Below are 22,294 nucleotides of genomic sequence, written 5' to 3' on the forward strand. Positions count from 1 at the left end.
AACGACTTTTGGTCCACCAATATGGTTAGATAGTAGTTATGCATTTACTTCTGTGTTACAGTGACTTACATGCTTACTTCCCCTCAATTCAAGAAAGATGTTGAGGTGCTGGAACATGTCCAGAGAAGGGCAACAAAGCTGGTGAGGGGCCTGGAGCACAAATCCTATGAGGAGAGGTTGAGGGAGCTGGGCCTGTTTAGCCTGGAGAAGAGGAGGTTCAGGGGTGATCTTATTACTGTCCACAACTGCCTGAAGGGACATTGTAGCCAGGTGGGGGGTGTCCTCTTCTCCCAGGTAACCAGCAATAGAACAAGGGGACACAGTCTCAAGTTGTGCCAGGGTAGGTATAGGCTGGATATTAGGAAGAAGTTCTTCACAGAGAGAGTGATTTCCCATTGGAATGGGCTGCCCAGGGAGGTGGTGGAGGCACCGTCCCTGGGGGTGTTCAAGAAAAGCCTGGCTGAGGCACTTAGTGCCATGGTCTGGTTGACTGGATAGGGCTGGGTGCTAGGTTGGACTGGATGGTCTTGGAGGTCTCTTCCAACCTGGTTGGTTCTATGATTCTACTTGGAAGAGTCATGCACAGCTTAGTTTGAGAGTGGTATATGTGCAAAGTACAGATCGGTCCAGGGTTGTGTGCGAGGTACAGATAGGTCAACATTACAATAACAACCTGTAGAGTCTGTCCCCTGCAGCTGGCAGAACCTGCCCCCTGCAGCTGCATGTGGGGGGCGCCACACCCATACCTCCAAGATGGACTCAAAGACACTCCACAGCATGGGTTTGCTCATTCTTGTCAGTTCATGTCCTGTTAGCAAGAAGTCCTTCCACAACTGCCACTTAGGTCCATCTAAGAGAGCTGAGGCTCTGGCTGCACTGGCCACGTCAGCTCAGTTCAATGAGCAAAGCTCCTTCAGAGAGCATCGATTCATCAGGCCAGCCACTTCTGACACAGGCAGCAAACCCAGCACAGAACACTAGCAATTACTTCTCAAACACAGAATATTGAGACATAAAAGAACTAAATAAGTTGGAGACACTGCTGAACACTACACACCGAGGGCAGGATCCTGATCTGTTCGCTATCCAGAGTGCCTCTCACCATGCCAGAATTGCTCCAAGTGTATTCCACACATCAGACAGACTATTTCACTTTTTTTTTTTAAATCAGAAACCCAGAAATATTTTCTTGTTGTTGCTTCAAGAGAACAGAATTTCAGAGTCATTCTGATAAGCCAAAAAAAAAAAAAAATAGAGAGAGCATTCTGTCAGAAAATGCATTTCTTTGATTTCCTTACTTGCCCACACTCTGATGCTGGCTGCATTTGGAAAATGGAACTACTACTGAAAAAAAATATATAACCAAACCAACCTTTCAAGGATAGTCAGATGAAACACCTTTCTGATGTAAAACCATTTCCCTTACAGCAACAATAACTTCAGACCAACCTAACTGGGGCAATTTCAAAGTAAGCAGGAGAATGCCACAGCTGAAGACCCACAGACAGCAATAGGGAAATAAAGAAAAAAAAAGAGGGTAAAATTCCATTCCTACTTTTCTTTGATTTGCTATCAGTTTCCCTTGTAGTTTCATCTGCCTCAGGAAGAGAGATTTAATTTGTTATTACTTATAAAGCATGCTCAATTTTGAAACAATTCTAAAAGCCTGAACTTTGTTCCACTTTACAAAGTGAATGTTCTGCGAGGGATTTTTCTGTCTCCCATCTTCAGACCCACGGCACTTTCTCATTCACAGAGATTGCTGAAAGGTTACACTACACAGCTTTTCGGGCTGACTTCAAAACTCAGAGAGACACAAGTGTGCAGACATAGGTCTTCTCTTCACAGGTATATGCAAGAGAGCAACTCCTCTAGAGTGTGAAACTCAAAAATTAAAACCAGACATCAGAGGACTCAGTCACTTTTTAACACTAGCACACAAAGTTCAGCCCCATCATGATGCACTTGTTATCCATTATTCAACACCAAACAGGATTTGAGTGCTTCCAATCTGTGAGCTGTGGTGTAGACAGGACATGGCATGGGATGAAGGCTTTCCATAGCTTCAAAAGAAAAATCAATATTCTATTAAACTTTTGAAGGCATCTTAAAGGTCCATTTGGTCTTGTTTTCAATTATTCTGCAGAGGTGCCAAAGGCCTTTGCAAACATGCCACTGCTGCTTTTTCTTTTTTTTCAGTCTCCATTAGCACCTGCATCTCCATCTAAGGCACACATCAACATGCATGACTTTCCATCTCTAAGCACCTGCAGATACAGGGAGGAAAAGCATCTCTGAACAGTGTTGGACACACAGTCCTTAAAGAACTTGAGTTTAACACAGGAGGGGGGGGGAAAGGAGGGGGAGGGAGGGAAGAAAGAGATAAAGACTCAGGCACAACAAATACTTCTATATTGTCAATGTAAAATTACTTGCTCAAGCCTACACTGCAAACTAATAACACCAGTCCTGGCTCCAGAAGTCACAAGCTCCCAGCTATGCGCTCAATCTTTTTAGACCATATTAACTCAGTTTTAAACTAGTAAGGACTGCCTTCCAGTGCTGCAAAATCGAATCAATCACTGATTGACTAGTAAGAAGTTACTGATTTATAGTGTGCCTGAGCTGACCTGGAGTAAGTGACAGCCCTGACTAAAAGAGAGGATCAGTGAAGCCAAAGATTAAGCTGTGTTTCAATAGAAACAGCCTAGCAGGTGCTTTCCACAAGCAAGGAGGTATTTATTTCACAAACTCAGCTGTGATTCTGTGAATAACTCAAGGGTAAAAAAACCAGGAAATTTGGAATATTCAAATGCCATTAAAAGCTGAAAGCAGACTCTACTCAACTCTTCTCATTTTTTGCTTACATTCTTTTCAAGGCATGTTGATTTTCAGACTTTATATTGTTATGTTAGTAGAGAAGAAGATATCTGAAACAGTTTATTTCCAGACAGTGCTTCTAGAGTGGGAAAAGTTTCTAAAAGCTAAGTACAAGATCATTACCTTTTTTGTTCCTATTTAAATCAAGAAGAAACCTCACGTTGACTTCAGGGAGTTTAAACTTTTTCCCATTCCTTCTTTTGTCTGTGCTTGTGAACAGAGGTGACAAGAGGGAAGAGGGCGCAGAGTCAGAGAAGATACTGGAGCAGCTTTTAGCTCCTAAGTTCTCACCTTTGGTTGCGTTTCAGACTCATTTGTTTTACAGGAGCTAAACTTTATCACCACAATTCTTCATTAGAATAAGGATCTGTAGGTATTGGAGTATTTGTAGTGGTTATAAGGACAGGGTCGGTGACACCAAGTGAGGTAACTACTGTTATGTCATGGTCTCACTCAAGGACCAGTAATAAGCAAAATATATTTTAAGTATCCTAGTTACTAGACAGCATGTTACAAGGTTACAAGTAGAGAAGGCACCTTACACAGACTTAGTCAAAAAAGAAATGGAGGAAAATTATTTCACTCTTTACTGCGGTGAGGAATAGTTTAAAAATCAATTTAATACAGGAAATTATCTACATTTGGATCCCCGAAGAAATAAAGCATTTTCTATTTTAATTAAGATGACTGGTCACACTAACCCTTGGATAAGAAAATAATCCTCAATTATGGTTAAAAGATGACATTTGTCTACATCTTTTGTCAAACTTTCGGAGAGAGACTGGCCGTAAACACAGGCATGCTTAGGAAAACATCCAGTTACAACTATGGCAAGCATCAGGAAACAAGAGGGAATGCTCCACCACCACAGGCTCCAGCATATCAACTAGACAAATCTTGTCAGAAAACAGAGAAGTGAAGGTTGTCTCATTTCACAGACTGCATTAGGTTGGAAGGGACCCTCAAAGGTCATCTTGTCCAGCCCCTCCTGCAGTCAACAGGGATATCGCCAACTAGATCAGGCTGCCCATGTGGCCATTGAGTCTGATCTTGAATGTCTCCAGGGATGGGACCTTGCCAGAGTTTGAACAGGATTGAGCAGAGTTGGGCAGAACTGAAAAGTCTGAGAAAATAAGGAGAGCAAGCAGGACTGAGTAACTGAACTGATAAGGAGGCACAGCTGCAGGTGGGTGGCCTTGGGAGGCTGGCAGAGAAGCTGCTGTCAGGTCTGAGCTGTGCAGGAAGGCAGGCTGGGCAGCCTGGGAACAAGCAGTGTTGTGGCTAAACTGCTGCAAAGGGGGATTAAGAGGGGTAGTTGGTCAGGTCTGCCTCTGTGCGTGTGGACAGCCCATCTCTGCTATGTAAGCCTATCAAAGTACACACCCCTGTACCAAACCCCACTCTACAGGTATCACTCAGCTTCAATACACAGATTGACCTTTATGCATCACACTGGTGTAAGCCTGGTGTCTCTCCCTCTCCCATGCAGCCCAGAAGACAGGCCAACTCAACAGGGCCTCAACCACACCTCTGGGAAATCTGTTCCAATATTTTACCAGTCTCATTGTAAAGAACTTCTTCCTTACATCCAACCTAAACTTACCCTGCTCTTAATTCACCTTTTGTGATTTTAGTATTTTGAATTTTGCAGATGATTACTTTGCATTTTGCCTTAACTGTTTTGAATCAAGCATGATCTCAGGTAATCTGGAGAGAAACAATTACTTCTCTTTCAGCATGACTGATCTACTGATTTAGGGCAGCCATAATCTGGCAGGAAGAGCTACAGGTCTTCAGGGCATGCAAAGTCTAAACACATTCCCCAGCTAGAGCTGCTAAGGTCAGAAGGACCATGATAAACAGAAACATTTTGGTAATGAGGAAGGTTCTCTATTACACAAAACACTGGAGAAAACACATTTGACTCAAATATTGGAGAGCAAATTATTTATGACATTTATCCAGCACGTTGCTGAAGTAAAGTAGCATAAAGGATTTCTTGAAGATGAAACTTTTTTTCCCCCCTCAACTTCTTTAGACTTTGAAATGTACTTCCCTCAGACATTTCCTAGTGGAAGCTCCACTTCATCAAGTGAAGCAAAGCCTTCATCATCCCTTATTTAAGTATCCTCACAAACTCTGCTTGCTCTCACGGCATCTATCAAGCTTGATGTTAATGATTAGAGGGAGATCGAGTTTGTCTTTTGCTATTCAAGTAGGTAGCTCATCACTTAAACTTTCTGCTATTGGACTACAGTTAAATGCTATCTGAATTCCATAGTTGTCTAATTTACTTCCTTTCCTCTCTCTTCTTACTCTGGGTGTGACTTTCTCTAAGAAATCAAAGCTCTTACAGATTAGGCTTCCCCACTGAAAACTGACTATCTTATTAGTCTGGGTACTGCTCAGAAGCATAGCATATAATCAACATTTTGTGTTCCAGGGGAAAACAAAGCTAACAAAACAAACAAACAAATTAGTTTAAAAATGTTTTTCAGGCATATTTTTAGGCTAGGATCTTTCTTTCTTCTGCAAATTGATTGCAGTGCTGGTAACCAGCAACATTTCCATGCTTCCCCCATCCCACAGTCCATTGTAAGTCAAGGTTGCCTAAAAATAGGCTACTGAAAGTCTGAGAGACCTGGGGCTGTTGAGACTGGAGAAAACTGAGTGGGGGATCTTAGCAATGCTTATCAATATCTAAGGGGCAAACGTCACGAGGATGGGGACAGACTCTTTCAAGTGGTGCCCAGTGACAGGAGAAGCAGCAGTGGGCTCAAACTAGAGCACAGAAGTTCCACATTAACATAAGGAAAAATTTCTTCACTTTAAGGGTGTCAGAGCACTGGAACAGACTGCCCAGAGAGGTTGTGGATCTCCTTCTCTGGAGACTTTCCAAACCCATCTGGACATGTCCTGTGCAACCTGCTCTAGGTTAACTTGCTCTAGCAAGGGGGTTGGACTAGATGTTCCCCAGAAGTTCCTTCCAACCCCTATCTCTCTGTGATTCTGTGGTAGCTTTTGGAAAGAATGAAGATAGCTGGGGATGAGTACTACTTCTGCTGGTTAGGACTGGTCTTCTATAGGGGGAAACAACAAAAATTATTACATTGTCTCTATCTGAAACTGCCTTATAAGAAGATATTTTTTCACAAGTCCCAACTTTGAGGATGTTTTTTAGCCCAGTCTCCTAGTTCAAACCCTTTGGAGAAGTATAACATATATCCTGTTCATACATGCCAGGAGATCACAATCTACCCTTTTCACAATCAAGGAGACTAACATAACTACTCAGTACAAACACACACTTGCTGCTGTTCTCTTCACTATTCTTTTCCAAGCTTTCCAACATCACAAGTGTATTTACCCCAGATTCTAGGCTGCAGAAAGCCACTCAGCTCCCCAGAGTCAGACTTCAAACCTGCACAGATTTCACGTAAGGAGTTCAAACTCAGCTCCCAACTTTTTGAGCCTGGGAGACCGAAGTGCTTTTTCATTCAGCAATCTGTGTTTCCCTCAAGGCTGCATGCAGGTGGGAAAAAAAGGTAAATTCATAACACTTTCAAGCAAAAGCAGATGCCATGCCACCTCAAAGCACAGGTGATTACATCAAGTTTACTTCTCTCCACTGAAGAGCATGCACAGACAACTCAAGATACTCTGATACAGGTTTTACAGACATCAAGAGCAACTGTGAGGACGGAAAGGAACCAAAAGCCTCTTAAGATCTTCTCTTCCACTCTAGTCACAGGATTTTTCTCTTGAACTTACCTTCTTAGCACTTCTTTATGCCTAACAAACAAGCATCTATGCAAATGTTCCCATGCAAAGCACACAAAACTTTGCACAAAATTGCAAAAAAGCAGCCTAACAAATAAAACCAATAACAGCATCCTCAGAGTTACAGCATCAGCAGCCTAAGTTCAACTACATTAGCCTTCTATTTCATGCAAGAAAATTCCACGTGGAGAAGTCTGAATACTTCCTTCTGCACTGATGGCACCTGGGTGGGCTGCCGAGAGATAACCACAGCTCAATGCATTACAGTAACACATCTCTCTGAGAACCACAGAATGTCAAGGGCTGGAAGGCACCTCGAAAGATCATTCAGTCCAACCCCTGCCAGAGCAGGAGCACCAAGAGCAGATCACACTGGACTGCACTGAGGCAGGTCTTGACTATCTCCAGAGAGGCAGACTCCACAACCACCCTGGGAAGCCTGTTTCAGTTTTCTGTCGAACTCACAGTGAAGAAAGTTTTCCTCACTTTTACATGGAACTTCCTATGCCTCAGCTTCCACCCACTGCCCCTTGTCCTGTCATTGGGCATCACCCAGCAGAGCCTGGCTCCATCCTCAAGGCACTCACCCTTTATGTATTTATAAACTTTAATGATATCATCTCTTAGTCTCCTCCTCTTTGAATGGAGGTAATGGAGGTTAGCTTTAGAAAGTTACCTGAAGCCCAAGTACCTTCAAAACGTGCTCAAGTACTAGTGAGCACTTTGCTTAACCATGATCTAAAGTAAATCCTGATACAAATATAAATAAATCTTCAGAAACAAACAATGTACAAAATTCTCTTTTCTGGTTTACACATTCTGACTATTTTCCATCTCAGGTACACCTTTTTTACACTTTTACTACCTCATGACTGAAGTTTTTAAGGTTTCTTTCACTCATCATTCTATGAGCTGGAAGGGAAACTGAAGTCTATATTCTAGAGTTCCTCTTCTTGATGTCAGAGCAGCTCATACACATGACTTGACTAGAAGATAACTTGGGATTAACCTCACATTAGATAAAATCTTCCTCTGTTTTCTCCCTGTAAAGCAGTATTTGTACAACTGTCACGAATTAGGACAAAAAGAGCACAGACAAATCAAAAAAAAGTGCTGTCACAGCAAAAGTAAAAAAAATTCATAATGAACTGCAAAGACCTGTGGTGGCATTCAGTGCTTAAAGCCAGAAGGATTTTTTCCCATTTATTAACACCCTGTCCCTGTTCAGCAGCATACTAATGAAGTTAATCTAAAGGCTAAATTTCAATTATGAATCACAGAACCGCATCCCTGCTCCCTGATTGCTCAGATAATCTGAATCAAGCCTTCTCCTATACAAAGCACAATGCTTGACTGCAGATAAAAGTTCCTGAAACATCAAAAATATTCAGTCCAGAAGGTAGAATTTGACAAACACCTGTTTTCACACCCATGCAATAACTCTGTGGCACAGTAATGATTTCTAATAACTTGACAGACTGCGAGCTCCCTTAAAATATGCCGCACAGGTTTGAACGATAAAAGGAACAGCAAATGTTTAAACCTCTCAGGCTTGCAGCCAAGACAAAGTTTTCAGCCAAAGTGAAAAAAGGGCTTCCATTTGCTAAAATAATTTAGGAGAAAATGTTTTCCTCTCAAGTACCTACGACGCATTTGTCCTGGAACAACACCTGAGAGAGACACCAAAGGAAAACCAAGATCAGTGAGAGGCAGGGCTTCACTTGGCAATTAATATGCACAACCACAGACCAAGATATGGTGTTTCACGTCCTGTCAACACAGCTCAAGTAAGGAGCTGAAGTCACAGAACTGGAAAAAAACACAAAATATGAGTAATAACAACAACCTGGGTCATTTGCTTCCAATTGCTTCTACAACAAAAGAGTGATGAACGCTCACAGGAACACCAGACCATGTTGCTGTCTCACTCAAAAGAGTGATATGAAGGAAATATTGCATCTGCTTTTTAACAAGACAGTAAAGAGAAGGCAAACAGCCAGCCTTTAATTTTCAGCTGAGAGGCTGGGCATGGAAGGACTGTGTGCTTTCGATGGGAGCTCAGCGAACAAATCAATCATGGAAGAGCCACAAGTCTCAACTGATCACAGACCCGGGTCAAAGAAACCACAGCCCTTCCAATGACAGTGCATACCATTTCCAGATAATATAACAATTCTAGGTTTAACTCCTCCATTTCTCATGGGGAATGAAATCACAAAGAGCAAATGCACTGTAACCAACCATTATCTGAACATCTCCAGGAGTAAAAACTTCAGAGGAGATTTTCTTCCAAATCTAAGACAAGGCAGTGATAAATTCCCACTTTACACACACCTATCAGCTTCTGTTCATAGTTGAGAGAACAGATGGATACAAAACTCCAAACACATGCTGCTATTCCACAGCACTCAAACACAGGTGAAGTACATTCAACTACTTTTTCATCAAGGAGCAAGGCTCAGGTGTGTTTTTCTCTCTTTCTCCAGTTAGATGAAGTGAAACCTAGACACCCACACCTTCACAGCAGCCACAGCACAACTGAAGGTTTCTACTGTCCTAAAACACAAACACTAATCCTGACCATTCTTTGAGTTCAGAGTATAAGCATAAAGAGGGCAAATTTTCTCCCGCCTCCATCTACTGATGCCCCCATTCACTGCCTTTATCCCTCAAGTACATATCATCCAGTGGGAAGTTGTCAGTGCCCAGATGAACCTAAGCACTTTTAATAACCTTTTTTTAAGAAGTCATGAAAATAAATTACCATTAAAGAAAAAAACATGGTTTTTTTTTTCTCCAGGTTGCCAAGATACTCATCATGTTATCTGCTTTAGCAATGATGACCACTACAACACTGATATGTTGTCTCAGTTCTAATTTAAATTTCCCAGAGGCTCCAATATAGTTAATAGAACCAAGAACAATTTATAGGATGCCTTTCCCTCTTCCCCCTTCTTTCCCAAAGAAAAGGAATTAGATGTAGAGAGAGGAAAGGTAAGCACACCCAAATAAACAATCTCACTTCGATTTGGAAGTTAAAAGAAGAAAAAGTTAACAATAAATAAAAGGTATTTGAGGTAGGGAAGTGACAAAAGGTAAAGGGAAAACAAGGTACAAGGTATATAAATACTACCAGATGTGATGGCAATAGGCTTGTCCACCTCGTGGGTCACGGCCACATGGCAAAACAAATAGCAGCAGCAAACAGCACGGTGAGACCAGCAAGCAGGAGGCAGAGAGCGAAAAACCTAGAAGTTTCCCTGCTTTTATACCATCTTAGAGAGGAAGTGGGAGTGGGCTAACCACCACACCTGGTAGCTTTCAGACCCACCCCTGGGGAGGGGTCAGAACCACCTGGGATCAGGGTCAAGACCACTCCCCCAGGAGAGTTAACCCTTTACATTCGCTGTGCAAAATTATTTGGCAATTACCTCCTTCCAAAGGGCAAAATCCTCTCCTTTGATAAAAAACAGAATGGGTGCTTTGGTTTTTCGTGTTTGACTGGATACTGTGCAAGTTTTCCTCCATGCCTTTGTCCTTAAATAAACTTTTTCTCAGCAACTGAGGAATAGTTACACAGCTTTACACTTAGGGATGTGGCTGGTGGAAATGGGGCAGTTGTCGTTCATAGTTTTTGCTGAAATACATCTTAATTGAGTAGCAGCATTACACCACAAATGAGCCAGAAAAAAAGGCCAACAATAATGACAGACCACTAGAAATAATCTCTTGTCTTCTGGGTAAACTGTTCAATGTTAAAACTTATTATCTGTAAAAGTACCTTTTAAATCACTTTTGTTTTGCCCTGTGGAATACCTTAATGCTTGTGCTGGTAATAAAATTTCTGGCTTGCAATACTGCCTTCATCTATAAGACTGCAAGAGAAGGGAAGGGAAAAGATGAAAACATGGAGGCACAGAACTACTGCTGTTATTATTAAACCTTTAAGTTACAGAGTTAATTCCAGCTAAACATTTTTATCTGTTGCACTGTTTATATGAAGTGGATTTTTTTTCTAGAGAGGAAATCTAATTTTTGCACCCGGGTGTCAAACAACTCCATGGTCATCTATATCTACGTCGACTGCACTTCTGCTGCAAGTAATCTGTTAAGCAGCACATCCCCAGCTGGGGACTGTAATTAGGGTGCAAACTGCCATACAATCCCCTTGCCAGATTGATGAAGGAGACCTCTTACAAGGTGATCCAGAAGGCAGTGTTGAGACCATTAATCATTTATCCGTTGAGGAGAATACAAAAAGCTCTGCTACCAGGAGCATTACACTGCAAAAGTATCTGGACAAAAATAACAGCTGAAATAACTAGAGTGAAGTTTTAATTACACTGTATTCCTTTTTTAAAGTTTTAGATAAGTTCACATTAGAAAACAAACAAGCACCAAGAAAAGAGAGGTTCAGATTTCAGACAGAATTTGACACTCATACTTTGCTACTCCTTTTAAAAGCTTGATAACAATCAGCTCAGAGGTTTTTAGCTCTGCCAGCAGCATCCCTAGATAGCAAACAAATGTAATAGTAGTCTACAGAGCAAGCTTAAATACACTGCTAGGCTGCCAGTATTTCAACCTGCAGCTATTTATTTTGGGGGATTTGAATCCAAATGCAAATATTTTATATTAAGTGTATTTGCAGATATTGTAAGTATGAAAATCCAGTCCATAGTGGGAACGTCAAACCTTGAGCATCTGCCTAATGGGATCTTCACTGTCCATCCTGAGCATGTAAGTCTTGACTCTGCCCAACATGAGATCATTTCTTTGTAGTATGCTTTCTACAATGAAATACCTCAAGTATATCAAGTTGAGTTCACATTTAAGTGTTTCCCTTCCTTATCCTTATTCAATTCAATAAGCAAGCCCACACCATCCTTGTAGAACTCCTAAAACTACCAAGAGATAAAAATGCAAAAATCCAGATCACTTTGGTAGTCACAGTATCACAGTATTATCAGAGTTGGAAGAGACCTCACAGATCATCAAGTCCAACCCTTTACCACAGAGCTCAAGGCTAGACCATGGCACCAAGTGCCACGTCCAATCCTGCCTTGAACGGCCCCAGGGACGGCGACTCCACCACCTCCCTGGGCAGCCCATTCCAGTGTCCAGTGACACTAAGGACACTCTGCTAGAGTTTGAAGTATTTTCCTTTGGAAACAAGTTTTTAATCTTTTTTTTTTTTGTATGCAACCTCATGTTTTACCACAGAACGTCCAAGATTATCAGCACCTGAAGTTCCTTATAGTCATTACCTTCACACACATTTCACCTAAGCCCGGCCTCAGATTGAGCAGGGAAGAGGGAGAGGGTGAGTTTCCTTTTCCTTCTCTCCCTTGACTTACCTAGAATTTAATAGAACTGCCTCAGAGACTCCTGGTGTTTCAAAAGCAAACAAAACATGGGTGGAAGTTGCAGCACAGGAGGTTCTACCTCAACACAGGAGGGAGCTTCTTTACTGTAAGGGTCACAGAGCTGGAACAGGCTCTCCAGAGAGGCTGTGGAGTCTCCTTCTCTGAAGCCTTTCAAGGCCTGTCTGGATCTGTTCCTCTGTGACCTGAGCTAGATTGTGTGGTCCTGCTCTGGCAGGGGGATTGGACTGAATGACCTCCTTGGGTCCCTTCCAACCCCTAACATCCTGTGAAAATCTATCCTATACCACTACCTACCAGACGAACAGAGAACACATTTTCCTGTACAATATGCAACAGGGAGGACACTTAACCCAAATACATCATTACACAGTCCAACAGGATTTGCTTAAAAACTCTACAAACCACCCCAGTGAAGCCAAACTCCTGGTAACAGCCTAAAAGGCAGTCAGCAGGCAAGCACATTTTTTTTCTTAACTGAACAAAAGCCAAATCTAAATTATTTTTCCACAGATCATCAACAAGCGCATCTGAAATCAAGAGGAGAGAAGGGGGAAGCTGCCACCTGTGGTTACGAAGCTAAACCTATTTAAATATTTAACAAACATTCTTATTTGCAAATTATGATACTTGCCTCACAGCTCTCATTATCGCCTAAAGACAAGGGAGTTTTTTCTAAAGGACACAGTAAGGGAGACAAAAAGCATTTCAGGAGCGAGGGAAGCCAAACAACACTTTCAGCAATGCCTTTTACAACGAGGATTCTCTTGCAAACATCACTGTAGACACAACAAAGCTTTTCATTTGTTTCTGCAACACTGGGAAACTTTGGGTTTCCAAAACCTTTCCTTGCACGAATAAGCATGCAGAGTAATCTTCTGAATATGTTAGTGAGAGAAGGAAAGCAGAAACAGCTTCATTATCATGATAATGAAGTGTGCCCAGGTGGCCAAGAGAGCCAGTGGCATCCTGGCCTGCATCAGGAATGGTGTGGTCAGCAGGAGCAGGGAGGTCATTCTGCCCCTGTACTCTGCACTGGTTAGACCACACCTTGAGTGCTGTGTTCAGTTCTGGGCCCCCCAGTTTAGGAGGGACATTGAGATGCTTGAGCATGTCCAGAGAAGGGCAACGAGGCTGGGGAGAGGCCTTGAGCACAGCCCTACGAGGAGAGGCTGAGGGAGCTGGGATTGGTTAGCCTGGAGAAGAGGAGGCTCAGGGCTGACCTTATTGCTGTCTACAACTACCTGAGGGGAGGTTGTGGCCAGGGGGAGGTTGCTCTCTTCTCTCAGGTGGCCAGAGCCAGAATGAGAGGACACAGCCTCAGGCTGCGCCAGGGGAAATTTAGGGTCGAGGTGAGGAGAAAGTTCTTCACTGAGAGAGTCATTGGGCACTGGAATGGGCTGCCCGGGGAGGTGGTGGAGTCGCCGTCCCTGGAGCTGTTCAAGGCAAGGTTGGACGTGGCACTTGGTGCCATGGTCTAGCCTTGAGCTCTGTGGTAAAGGGTTGGACTTGATGATCTGTGAGGTCTCTTCCAACCCTGATGATACTGTGATACTGTGTGTACTGTGTGATACAGAATCTTACAGGCAGGTGTGGAAATCCAAGTTTCTTAAAAATTATTGCCATGACAAAAAACCATAATCCAGTCCAAGGGCAAGTTCTAGCACATATCACTGATGTCCTCAATGTTTACATTTCTCCAATATAGCCTGAACCAACAATAAGAGCTCAGCAAGACAGTAGGAGCCATGCATAAGATAATTCACATATTCTAAGCCACTCTATCTTTTTAAAAGGAGTCTATAACATTAAAACGTTGCCTAAGAGAATGGAGCATAATTTGCAGTCATAAAGATGCAAACCTGGAGATGACAAAGATGGCAAATCAAGTGTGGCATCATTCACTGAAAGGCTGCAATAATGACCTGGCAGAGACTCAACCAAAGTTATAAACACTGGGAAAAGTTCTCTGCACTGGATGGGCCCCAGGTAATCCAACATGCACTGCAACACATAATCCTGCTGCTAGTATTTCTTGAAGCTTGATCAGGCACAGTGGAATAGAAAGTATTAAACACAGCACACGACTGAAAGTAATGTGGCAGAACTTCAGATGTAGTTAATAGCCGAGTTACTAGTATGCTGATCTTACTCTGGAGTAACAAGGGAAAAAACTGCCTTTCCTCCTCTTTTTTGAGTCTTGCTGTATCATCACTTAGTGGCATTAAGCTGCTCTCATCCTTAGGCAAGCCCTTAAAGACTCTGATCCTTTATATCCTATAAAGAGAGCAATTAATGCTGCTATTCAAAGTTTCTGACCTTTAGCTCTCAGTCCCAGTAGTGTTATTTGGATTTTTCTTTTCAAGTTTAGCAGAAAATAGTAACTATTTGTGTCTTCCTAAAGGCAGACAGGCATTAATCCTAACCTCAAATTGAAGTCAGTTCTGGAAATCTAATTCCCAAAGTTTTCACTGCCAGATGTGCTCCTCTGCAGGACCAGATGCTTCCCAAATTCTGCCTGCCCTACCAAATCACTTCAGTTCTCTGCCTTCCAGAGGTATTTTGTCGAATCACTGTGAAAATGCCTTCATAACTCCAGAAAGTTTTGCATCCCATACTGAATTCCTCCTCACCATCCTCTGCAAAAGAGTGACTATTGTTGTGATTATTTTCACAAAGCCACAATGCTATGTTCCACTTCTTTTATCCATTGCTGCTAACACCACTCCCCACTCAGCCTTCCTGCCCTACTTTCTTCTCCTTAAAATTATTTACCCAGCTTCCCTGTTGCCTCTTTCAGTAAGTCAGAAGGAGCACCCAAAAATCAAAACAACATATTCATTATTTGTTGTCTTCATCCAATTTGTATTTTTAAACTGCCAAATGCAGAGGCTGATAACTAGAAAACCAACAAAGCATGTCATTTGCAGAACTGCCCCAGGAAGACATCCTGCATTTTCTTTTCCAAGTGTAATTAATGTCTGCTGCCTTTTTACAAGGTGCCAAATACTTTACACACATCTTAAGAAGACTCAGATACATCCCATCCTCTCCCAAACTCTCTAATTAAAAAGTGAAATAAAATAACCAACCCAGATCTGACAATTCTAGCCCATCAATACCTTTTTGCATTAAACCCTTCCTGATATGAAAGTTGTTACATCTCATCTGAAAGACTGACAAGCCAACACATCTCTAGACCCAGAGAAAGACTATTCCACAGCCAAGACTCTTCCAAATAGCCGGGGGAAAAGTTACACCTATTTAAACACAGATCGAGCCAGGCTCAGCTAGCACTGTGCAAGGAAGAGGCAATCAACTTGACAGTAAATCTAATTAGTGTTATACTTCCTGCCAAAATTAGACATCATGTAAGCAGAGATATCAAATGAATTTGACATGATATATTGCCACTGATGTGCCCAAATATATAAAAGGGGGAGGTGAGGGGAATATTTGCTTTAGGAAGGGTGGAAATAAGGGGGTTTATATTTTAAGGGAAAAGGCAAACCTTGACATGTTTCCATCATTTCTGTCTCCATCTTGTTTGTTCATTAAAGTTTCTCCTCGCCTTTCAAGTTCCTATTTTCATCGTGGTCAGAGTGACACAAAACATTCCTTTTTGTTGCAGCTCACTAAAATCGAAGCTGCATCATGTCTTTTTCACATCTTTTCTTCCTTCCTTGTCATTCAGAGGCTTCAATCCATTTGCTTTCTTGACACCAGCTCACTCGTTTGCCTCTCCTCTTTCTCGTTTGCACTCACCAAAACTCTGTCCCATCATATCATATCTCTGTTCCAAATTGCCACCATCTCCGGGCTGTCAGTCACACATCCCTTTTCCCAGGTCCCAACGCCAAATTTTCACCATCTTTGCAAACTGCCTAGTAGGAGCAATTTTCTCTTATTTTAAACACATTCGACTGTTTTCCTTTCTATAAACCACACACATTTATCTCACCGCACTCTGTCAGCTTCTAAAGCTTCTCTATATTTGCTCATTCTTCCACCAGGTTAGCTTCAGTGCAATACATTGTCCCAGTCACATTTTTCTTGATCATTTCAATATAGTGACCAAACATCTCAGATTCATTTCACATGTCCCCTTGTTAGGCAAAACAAGACAAAATAAGAAGGTACTGCAGTGATCTCTGCGAAGAAATCCTCTCTCATCAAATGCCAGTCTTGAAGTCCAAAGAAACACAGAAAATGAACCAGAGCATCATCTAGAACTGAGAAGGGTTAACAAAATCCGCAGAAAGCAACCCGTTTGAGAACCACTCTACCCGATGTATGTGTTCAATACCTAATTTAGATGAAAAGAGGCTCATTCCCAGCTCAAGACCAAAGCAGAAGTAACAGGAAGACAATAATCATCAATGCTCTCAGTGTTGGACCTGGAGTTCAATGAGCTTCTCTGTTAAACAGAAAATACTGGGTGGAGGGGGAATGGGGGGGGAAAAACCCACACCAAATAAACCAACATGAACAAATCACACACCCCACACATCCCAACAGAACAAAAGAACTGACCAAGAGCTGAATACTTATTTTCTTTCTGCTTCTGCTAGAAAGCAACACTAAAGGTTTCACTTGGAGGCAACCAAGTTTTATTCCTGAAAAAAGTATTGCTTGTTTTGGGGAAAAAACTATAATGAAATCTGGTAATCTTCAGACCAGTTCAGCAAGTTCCCAGTTCAGTTTACTTCCTCTGAAACAGTGATCTTTCAGTGGCACTATGCTCTCCAGAAACCAAACTCTGTCATAGAATCAACCAGGTTGGAAGAGACCTCCAAGATTATCCAGTCCAACCTAGCACCCAGCCCTATCCAGTCAACTAGACCATGGCACTAAGTGCCCCATCCAGTCTTTTCTTGAACATCTCCAGGGATGGTGACTCCACCTCCCTGGGCAGCCCATTCCAATGCCAATCACTCTCTCTGCCAACAACTTCCTCCTAACATCCAGCCTAGACCTCCCCTGGCACAACTTGAGACTGTGTCCCTTTGTTCTGTTGCTGGTTGCCTGGCAGAAGAGACCAATCCCCACCTGGCTGCAGCCTCCCTTCAGGTAGTTGTAGACAGCAATGAAGTCACCTCTGAGCCTCCTCTTCTCCAGGCTAAACAACCCCAGATCCCTCAGCCTCTCCTCACAGGGTTTGTGTTCCAGGCCCCTCACCAGCTTTGTCACCCTTCTCTGGACACATTCCAGCACCTCAACATCTCTCTTCAATTGAGAAGTCCAGAACTGGACACAGTACTCAAGGTGTGGCCTGACCAGTGCTGAGTACAGGGGCAGAATAACCTCCCTTGTCCTACTGGCCACACTGTTCCTGATACATGCCAGGATGCCATTGGGTCTCCTGGCCACCTGGGCACGCTGTTGGCTCCTGGCACTCCATTCTATGCTGCACCTGAACTTGCCACATAAGTACTTGAGATGGAAAAAAATGCAGGCCGAGAGGAGGCATTTATGAGTTTTTCTTTTTTCTTTCCCTTTTTTTTTTTTTTTTTTTGATGGAAAGTTTACAAATTACCCCAAAAAATAAGTCTTTTAACTGGGCTTTTCTCTGCGGTTCCAGCAAACACAGAGCATATTGCTGTTCATCTCCTGACAAATTACTCTCCAGGAGAATACAAATCACCCGTGCTGAGCTTCGGGAAGTCTCTGGAAGAGAGCTCTGCTTCAACCCACTGGAGACAAAACGCCAGTCACAAAACAGATTCCATCCCTGTGGAAAGCCTCCCTTGCTCACAAACACAAGTTTTAACCCCATTCATTAGTGGCTGAATTGCACTCAACCTTTATTGTGCTACATCTTCAGGTTGCACTTCATCCATCACATGTTTCCTGTGTGCATATTCTCTGTTTTATTAACTGTAATTTAATTCCATTCAATGCATATTCCTACACAGGACAGGTTTTTGTTTCCTGACTGTTTCATAACATTTCACAAGATGGAACACAGATGAATTTTGAAACAGCAAAACACACACACACAAAAAAACCAACAACCAAGAAGAAATCAAAACAACCCAGAAGAAATCCTATTCTGTGTGTTTCTATTAGGATGGCTTTGTAAAACAAAGTTTGCTATGTCTGTCAAGCCTCCCACCACTTAAGTTTTCGTTCCTGAATGAATACTACACACTTAAAACTGTTGCTGCCTAAACTGTGCGTCATTGCTTGAGGCAGTTGCAATCACCAAATCTGCTGCTCTCGCCTTTGCTGAAGCTGTGTATCGTGTTTACTACAGATACGTGAAATTAATTACAGGGCCTTAATCAGTTGCAGCCTACAGTTTCCTGAGTATCTCAGAAGGCAAATGTTAATCCCCAGAAGTCATTATCCCCATACTACAGCATCCTCAGCCTCATTGCTCTGCTCTCTACTATCTGCTGACAGCAATTTTGCAATGAAAACCCAACAGTTCGACGAGAGTAAGTGCTCATCACAGAATCACAGGCTGGCAGGGATTTGAATGGACCTCTGAAGATCATCTGCTCCAGCCTCTCTGCTAAACCAAAGATAAAAGCCTCTATCCGAAGCCTGAATAGCACAGTCCTGTCGTACACCTATGTTGTGGGTTAATGGGCAGACAGATTGGTCTGTTGCTCCAAATGGAGCAAAACAATAATGCTCACATATAAAGGACTGAAGAATTGGAAAGTTGAAATGGACAATTAATATATCTATTCATATATTCTTATACATCCTATACTGCTATGGCAAGTAACAGCCTTCACAACCTCCTGCTCACAATACAGCAGACAGAAACCCACCCCGCTCTCGCCATGTGCTGAAGAACACCAATATGAATTACAAACTACTGCGAGAGATGGATCAGAGATGGTCACAATTATACAACTGAAGAGATTATTTTATCTGCTCTTTCTTTTGGAAGGCTGCACCAGTTTGAAAGAGGCAAATGACACGCAGCCCCTTCCTGTCTGTTCTTGGCAATCTGAAGATAGACAAGGAGTGCCCCCTCACTCTGAGGAAGACTGGGACCAGAAGTTTGCCATGTGAATTTAGACTCTCTCAAATCTTTCAAAAATACCTACTATTCACCTCCAGAATACCCTTTTTCTGCAAGGGGAAAGCAACAGGGGGGTGACTATCTTTGCTGTCTTACAGTTTTTAAGCAGTTTTTAAAGTTACTTCATTTCTAGAACCAGTTCTTTTCCCTCTGTCCTCATTCACACCACCCTTTCAGTGCACATCACCTGAGCTGAAACACTTTCCATACTTTACTGCACTGCAACCAGGTTGACACGCTCTGCCTTTATCAACAGGCAGCCTGCATCAGCAAGGGACATCAGAGCTGCTGCGCGTATCGGACAGCAGATTATCTTGCGTGTTATTCCATCTCTGCTAGCAGCTGCCCAGCACACACACGGATACCATGCATCACACACACTTCCTGGCTCTGCTCAGCAGTCCCACAGAGAACCAACTTCCAGCCCCAGGCAAAGGAGACAGTGCTGTAACAGACAAGTATAAGGAGGCACAAGCCACTGGAAAGAATGAAGACAGCTCAGGCAGATAGGACTTTCCCCGTCTTAATACAGTGTTCTCTTCACTTTCTCAGTGGTCCTGGAATCTCCCTTTTCTGACCCATTTCACTTACTTTCTCAAAACAACCATCTATGTGAGTGCAGGTGAGAAAAAGGCAAAAACAACCCTGATGTAAAGTATCTAGCTTGTTTTCAGACACAAAATATGACTATTAGCCAGAAACTCAACAGAAAAGAGAGAAGCAACCAAAAAGCTTTTTAAAAGAAAAGAAAGGGGGGGTGGAGAAAAAAAATATTTTTTGTTTCAGTGCTTTTTGGCTCTTGTGCTCAAAACGTGACTGCAGACAGCAATCACTTGTGCTTAGATGTAGAAGGTAGAATGGTTCATCACTGACTCAGAGGATGAACCTCTGCAGGCCCACAGAACAAGCAGAGAAATCTGCCTTCCCTGCAGAGTTCCTGGTTTTAAAAAGCCCACACAACTCATCCTCTGGCACAAATACCTGCTTTGCTTTGGGTTATTTTTTTCCTAATAAGCAACGCTTTATTTCGTCTGTGGTGCTTTGTCTGTTTCCCTCACTGCAGTACCCACTTCACCATCCTGGATGCACAGCTTCCAGAAGGAGCATCACAGGGTTCAGCATCCATCAGTGCCATCCTGGCAATCACACCTCCATTTCGCAGCACATGATCTTGGGGCAAGCAACAGAGAAAGTAGCTTTACCAATATCTGGAATGCTATCTCAGTAATAAATGAAGATGTTCAAAGCTCAGGTAAAGAGCTGGAGTGATACATGGACAAAACCTCATGGCAGGGAAGGACCCAGAACACACTGAGCAACCCATCATGACAACACAGAGATTTTTGGAGAGGAAGACCGATTCTGTTGTATCATCAATCTCAATTACAACAAAGCAAGACAGCCCACCCAAAGCTTCTTAACTTGTCTGGCTTGCAAGCAAATCGCACAGGCTCTCACCTATAGGCAGTCCCAGCGCACTCCCTTTCCTCAGCCACACTGATAGCACAGGAGCCTGCGAACTGCAGCCAGGACAAGACAAATTTCCCTTTTCTGTTGTGCTACTAAACAAGGAAGCAGTTAAATTTGTAGAAACAATGCTTTTGCCTCACCATACTGAAATATAAACCCCAGAAATTCAAGGAAGTTCCTGCCAATTGACAACATGAACATACTTTTTAAGTACTTTGAGGTAGTCCATCAGGACAGTTTCTCTCACCTACAAAATGCCCTGAGAAGTTCCCAGAATCACCTTTACATCAAGCAACTTGAGTAGACAGGCTTCCGTTTTCCCCCATCCAGCCCATCAAAAACATCAAGCCCTGGCACAGTACCCACCACTGAAGCACAACCTATACCTCTCACAGAACATGGAGAACTTACCTCTGAGAGCAACAGCCTGAAGGCATTCCCATCACCTCTTTAATCTGCAATAGCATCCCTGTTGCTTATCTTTCATAATCCCTCTCTGCGAAGTTATAGGGATGCAGGCACAGCTATTCATGTTGTCAGTGCAGCATTGTCAGCTCAGGGCTTCAGGGTGTTTTGCTGATTTCTATGTTTTTTCTTACCCCACTCTTTGCTCACAACCTGCACAGCCAGATGAGCTTAGTTGCCTTGGACACCTGGACAGGACCATTCTCATCACAGCACATTTTCCACCACAACCCCCCCTGCCCACCTACCAACAGCAACAGGGAATAAAAAGCTCTCCAAGTGCAACTACCCCTTGATCTTTCCACTCCCCCAAACCGCTCCTCCATCACTAACTTTGTGCTGTTATCCAGCAGCAAGCTTGGCACAGCCTACCTGCAGCATCTGACATGTTTCACCTGCTCCAGCTCACACTCCTAACGTGCTTCTCCTCTACTACCCGCCACTGGGATATTTGCTGCTGTGTCCAAATACAGAAGGAGCAAGTGTCTAAAAACAGGTCTGAAAGTTCTGTTCATCTGTCTAAGGGCAAGATGTAAGAGACTGGATACTAGTCAGAGGGTAAAAAGAAAAATCAAAGTGGAAGGAGACCCATGGGAATCCCCGCTTCTTACTTGCAAACCCTAGAACTTCTGTGCCACCAAAGGCAGGTAAAACCAGCAGCCTGAGTGCCTCCTACCAGATCAGAGTCTCAGCAAACATGCATCAGTGCAATCCTTATCGGTAAGGCTTTCTAGTGAAGAGATGTCCCTAGAAAGCAGTCACTACAAATACAGTTTTCCTGAATATCATTACTGATCCAGAAGTAATGAAATAGCAGATAATATGGCCCCAGGGTGCAAATCAACCACCTACCCTAATGCATAGAGACGGAGCTCAACAGCTCTTCTGGTCTTCCATTACCAGAGTGAAATGGGATCTCTGAAACACCACCACAGCAAAGCAAAAGAGAACCCTACCAATGAGTGCCGTTTATTTCTGAGTCTTCAGAAAATGCTTTTAAATGCTGCAATCTGGGGAAAAAAAATCTGTTTTCATGTACGAAGATCAGACACAGCTTCCCCTCACAGAACTGAGATACAAAACCAGAAAGTGCAACCTCCTGATTTTGCAGAGAAGGCACTGTCGAGAACAGCATCTAAAAGCTTTCTGTAGTCATCAAAAGCACAACTTTATCTAGTCCTACCAAAGAAAGTAGTAAAATTGTCAGGACTTACGGCAGGATCGTGCTCCTCTCGTTGATGTTCACATCAGTTAAAGCAGGACCTTCCACAGTGCT

At 42.8% G+C, this 22,294-nt stretch overlaps 1 protein-coding gene across 4 annotated transcripts in view; it reads right to left on the minus strand.

Moving 5' to 3' along the window:
• Positions 1–22,294, minus strand: part of THSD7B (thrombospondin type 1 domain containing 7B) — a 427,787-nt gene that overhangs the window by 403,803 nt on the left and 1,690 nt on the right. Inside the window, exon 1 of one of the 4 annotated variants that reach the window (XM_064155645.1) lies at positions 9,794–9,906. The exons of the other annotated variants lie outside the window; for them this stretch is intronic. The gene's annotated coding sequence lies outside the window, so the exon portion shown is untranslated. Of the gene's footprint in view, positions 1–9,793; positions 9,907–22,294 lie in introns of those variants that run through there. 4 annotated transcript variants of the gene reach the window in all.

Source organism: Pogoniulus pusillus, chromosome 2, assembly GCF_015220805.1.
Source record: "Pogoniulus pusillus isolate bPogPus1 chromosome 2, bPogPus1.pri, whole genome shotgun sequence".
NCBI classification, from domain to species: Eukaryota; Metazoa; Chordata; class Aves; order Piciformes; family Lybiidae; genus Pogoniulus; species Pogoniulus pusillus.